The sequence below is a fragment of the Pteropus medius genome, unplaced genomic scaffold (assembly GCF_902729225.1).
Source record: "Pteropus medius unplaced genomic scaffold, Ma_sr-lr_union100, whole genome shotgun sequence".
Taxonomy (NCBI): domain Eukaryota; kingdom Metazoa; phylum Chordata; class Mammalia; order Chiroptera; family Pteropodidae; genus Pteropus; species Pteropus medius.
Window position 1 is genome coordinate 5,638,528 of NW_024353908.1, and position 5,530 is coordinate 5,644,057.

The window sequence follows — 5,530 nt, forward strand, 5'->3', positions numbered from 1 at the left end:
TTTATCCACAAAGTTATCACTTAGAGTGATGGATCTGCTCTCTGAGCATCAGAACCAGGTAGCTAAACAGGGGGCACCAGGGACTTACAGGGAGACACTGAGTTGTCGGAGCAAAAGCCGGAGGTGAGGCTTTCTCTCAGGCAGAAGGGTCAGTGCCCTCTCCTCTTCCAGTGTGGAGACTCAGTGTTGCCTTAGCTGAGATGTCATCAAACTGGATAACGGAGGTTGTTCCGCCCAGAGGAGTCCCTGAAACGCTGCCTCCCTCAACTCGCAGCCACATCCAGTTGTGTCCTCAGCGAGTCTGGTGCTCCTTGCTGAGCAGCACCAAGACTCACACTGGTGGCAGCTGACTACAGTTTCTGGCATGGCCTCTTGAGGCAACTGTAAGCATGGCATGGGTGGGTTGCTTGCTGAATCTTAACAGGTGGCCCCGGAAGGGCACAGACTGGGGCTAAACTCGGCCCACAGCTGAACCCCTCTCAGGACTGTGCCACTGGACACCTACTACACAAAGCCACGCTAATAAGACAGGGAGATTTAGGAGCTTTGCTTAGGACATAGAAACAGACACAGAGAGGTAGCCAAAATGGGAAGACAAAGATGCAGAAACCATATGAGAGAACAGAACAGAGATCCAGGAGTAATGGAGTCAAGCAATCTAACAGATGCAGAGTTCAAAACGCTGGTTATAAAGATGTTCAGTGAACTTAGGGGAAGTGTAGATGAATTCAGTGAGAACTTTAACAAAGAGATTTAAAAAAAAAACCCAGAAAAACAGAAATGGAAATTATAAAAGAGAACCATTCAGAAATGAAGAACACATTATCTGAGATGAAGAGTATATTCGATGGAATAAACAGAGTGGATAAAGAAGAGGATCGAACCACCAATATAGAAGACGGGGAAGCCAAGGGCACTCAAACAGAAAGGTAAGGAGAAAGAAGCCAAGACTATAATAATCATTTCAGGAGTCTATGGGACACAATTAAATGTAAAAATATCTGTGTCATAGGGATACCAGAAAGAAAAAAAAAGATGTTGAAGTGCTATTTGAAGAAATAATGATGGAAAACTCCCCTCGCCTGGTGAAGGAAATAGACATACAACCCAAGGAAGCTCAGAGAGTCCCAGGAAAGAGGATCCCAAAGAGGCACAGAGCAAGACACATCATAATTAAAATGCCAAAGGTGAAATACAACGAGAGAATCTTAAAAGCAGCAAAAGAAAAGCAGTTAGTTACCTACAGGGAGCACCCATAAGACTGGCAGCTGATTTCTCAAAAGAAACTATGCAGGACAGAAGGGCTTGGCACAAAATGTTCAACGTGATGAAACTCAGATCTACGACCAAGCAAACTTCATCCAGAAAAGTTATCACTTAGAGTCAAAGGACAGGTAAAGAGCTTCGCAGGCAAAAATAAGCTAAAGGAATTTCTCACCGCCAAGCCAGTATTACAGGAAATATTGGAGAGACTTCTTTAAGAAGAAAAAACATGTATCAAAAACAGGAATAAAGAATGGTAATAACTATATTCCTATCAACAGTACCTTGAATGAAGAATTAAGTGCTGCAACCAAAAGATAGAGTGGCTGAATGGATAAGAAAACAAGATCCCTATGTATACTGCCTACAAAGACTCACTTCAGATTAAAAGGCACACAGAGACTAAAAGGAAGGGGATGGAATAAGATATTGCCTTGATGGATGTAGAGGATATTGCACTGAATAAGTTAGATAGAGAAAGAAAAATATGACACAATGTCACGTACATGTGGAATCTAAAGAACAAACAATTACAACAACAAAAACAGAAATAAACTCATAGATACAGAGAATATTTTGAGGGCTACTAGATGGAGTGGGATTGGGGGTCATGATGAAAACGGGCAAAGGGTTTAAGAAGTACAACTGGATAGTTACAAAACAGATACGGAGATATAAAGTGTAGCATAAGGAAAATAACACTGTTGTAATAAATATGTAAGGAGGAAGAGGATACTAGATTTAGTGGGTGATCACTTTGTGAGTTATATAGATCTCTAATCACTATGCTGTATAACTGAAACTAATATATTATTATATGCCCACTATAATTGAAAAAAGTCATTGAATTGTACAATGTAAATATGAGCAACTAATTGTCTATTACATGTCAATAAATCTGGGGAAAAGATGAAAAATAAGACCTTAGGCTCTAAGGATAGAATTGTCCCTTATTGTAGAATTTTAATGTTGAGAAAAAAACATCATTTGATTTTGTCCTCAAACTCTGTATAAAGGTGGCTTCTCTACTGGATACCTCTTTCTTCAGTGCTCCCCTGCACTTATTTAGATATAAATTGAGAGGGAATTTTGAATTACAGGATGAGAAGTTTTCTTCTTCATTAACAATATTAGCAGATATGTCCCATAAGTATCATGTTTAACTTTTAGCCATTGTCATCTCCATTCAAAATAAAGTATCCTAAATGAAAAACAAAAACAAAAACAAAAACAAAAAAGCAGAACTTCTATGAAACCAAAGAAATCATAACTTCCCATTGAAATTTAAAAGAAGCAGAAAACTTACCACACAAAACCCACCTTTTTTTGCATCGCACTCAAAGTTACACCTTCTAAACTGTGGTCTGATTTGGAGGCCTATCAAGGCTCTTCTTGTGAGTAGAGTAGAAAAGGGCAAGTAGGTTTATTAGCTTCCTATTGTTGCTGCAACAGATTACCACAAATTTAGTGGCTTAAAACAACACACTTTATCATGTTATTTTCTGGAGGCCAGACATCTAAAATGTATGAGTAAGACTGTGTTCCTTCTGAAGACTCTAGGGGACAATCTGTTTCCTTGCTTTTCCAGCTTAGAGGCTGCCTGCTTTCCCTGGCTTGTGGCCTCTTCCTCCATCTTCAAAGCCAGTGCTTTAATATCTTCGGATCTCTCTTTAACTCTGACTCTTCTGCCTCTCTCTTTTACTTATAGGGACCAAGGACCCTTGTAATTACATTGGGCCTACCTGTATAATCCAGGGTACGATCTCAAGATTCTTAACTTAATCACATTTGCAAAGTGCTTTTTGCCTTGTAAGATAATATATCCACAAGTTCCAGAGAGTAGGACATGGACATCTTTGAGGAGCCATTATTTTACCTACTATAGTAGGCAAAGGAGGTTTTATCTTCCCAAGAGACCAACAGATACTGCTTTTAGAAAATAATTTTAAGCTTATGATTGCAATGTTGAGTCACATCTTTCTACTCCAGCTCAGAATCTTGGGGCAGAAACAGCAGGACCCCCTGCTCTGTCTGGGAGGGGTCTCAGGCAACGGAGTGGAGACAGTTAACACAATTATCCCTGTCTCTTCTGGGCCAAAGTTCATATTGCTTTTTAACCCAGAGCACTGCCATTTGTCTTGCCAGGATGCAGTCTCCTGAGGGAATTAATTTCATCTGCTACTTCCAGAATAAGTTTACAGAGGTCTCTCTTGAACAACTGTGTTTTAAAATATAATATGAATAATGATTATTTCCATGTTTAGGTCTGAGGTGACTGTGGTTTCCATGCTTCATAATAGCAAGTGATTTATTTGTTTTATAGCTTGCTTTCTTGGCTTCCCTCCCAGGTCATGTTTGAATGGGCATTATCGGATTTTCCCAATCTTTGTTTTCTTTGCTATTAGAGAAATGGGAACCAAAATACCCACGGTGTTCTTTCCAGACACTTCTTAACCAATTGACTTCATTCTATAATAAAGAAAAATTAAATCTATGTTCATTTTAGTCTTGCATGCTATTCTGAGATCTCTTCTCTCCCTCAAATTTCAGATTAAATGAAAGCGTTCATGAGCCAAAATAGACTTTTGTTAAGATTACAGGCAAATTACATATATTTTGAATGTCTAATAGGAAAAAAAAAAAAAAAGCTTCTTTTACCTGTATATTGGGGCTGAGAAGAAAAAGGTCCTTAAATTTTAAAATGTCATCGGTCAGACCCTAACTATAAGTACTTTCAAAGGTTTGGCCAAATCCTTAGTTTTTAAAGGACCTAGAATGGAGTTTAGAGGTAGAGTGAGTTGTGAGGGAGAAGTGAGTTGTTCTTCATGAGAAATTGGGAGACTTTTTCAAAAATCTCTTTATATAGACAACACATAAACAAATGAAATTAATGCTGTTCCAATAAATTTTGCAAAAAGAGATAATGAGCTCAATTTAGCCCATAGTTTGCTAACCCTTGGTTTAGTTCTTTAAGTCAATAAGCTCACCCCTACTCTTGACATGCTTTTCCTTTTTGCTTGAGCTAAATTAAGTTTCTGTACTGTGTTAAACTGTATTTTAGTAAAATTGGTTTTCTGTGTATTTTATTGTATGCATTCAGAAACATTAATCTGAGGAGTCTTCACCATACTGCCAGAGGATCTGAAGTACAAAAAAGATCAAGAACTCTAGAGTAACACCTTAAAGTGTAAAAGCCAGTCCTCTATATTATACTAATTATTCCTGAGAAATTGTATGTGATGAAATTGTGACTAGATTTTTAAAACGAAGGTGGAGATGTTTAACAGAGACCAAAAGACATGAGAATGATATCAATGAGAATAGCATCTATCCCCTCCTTGGTGCTATGGTGAGAGCACCAAAAGACACTAGAACAGGATGGCTCCAAGCTGACCCCCAGTAGAATTTCTTATGCTATGATTTTTTTTTCCCTTAAGATACAGCAAGGGAGCAGGACATCATTTGGACTTTGTTAAGCAGTGTGTCCCAGGTTTGAATCCCACTTCCATCTCTTAGTAGCTGTGCATCCTTGGACTATTTACTTCATCTTTGTGAGTTTCAGTTTCTTTCTCAAAAGTCATAGAGCTCATCAGAATAACAGAAGAGAAAACCTAGTGAAGGAAGGGCAGGCATTTGATAGACAACCTTCTCTTACTCCGACATTTGCTATGGTTATTAGTTTCCTTTGGATGATCATTTAAAACAAAAGGTGGAAGTATTCTGTAGATGTAGAAGAGAATAGATACTTATTAAGCATTTCAGGTTTTTATTAAGCAAGCATGAATCTGTAATTCATGCTTGGTCTTTTTTTTTTTTTTTTTTTTTTTGCTTACTGACACTAATCTGTTTTTATCTTAGTCCTTAGTCCTTTAATCATGAGTTTCATGATTAGCACAGGCAAGGTTTTAGGGATTTAAATACTTTGTTTGATGTCTGCTTTTAGGAATGTTTGATTATTTATTAAAATCGATAAAATCAGTTTTGTCAACTAGTTATTAAAACTATAATTCTTTTATTAGCTAATAACAGGGGAGCTGAAGCAAATGAAATTCTAAAACGTTACATGAATTCTTGATTATAAAGCAAGCCTCTATAGGGGTGGCCTACATACTTTGCATTAACTGCAGCCTGTTTAGAACAAGTCTGTTCTATCTTTAGTCAATAAGGAAAGGACCAAGTGGGTAAGCATATGTGCTACTCATGTTCTAATTTATGCTTTAAAATAAATACAAGTTTGAAAGAAGCAATGTGTTCTGGTCTTCAGTAA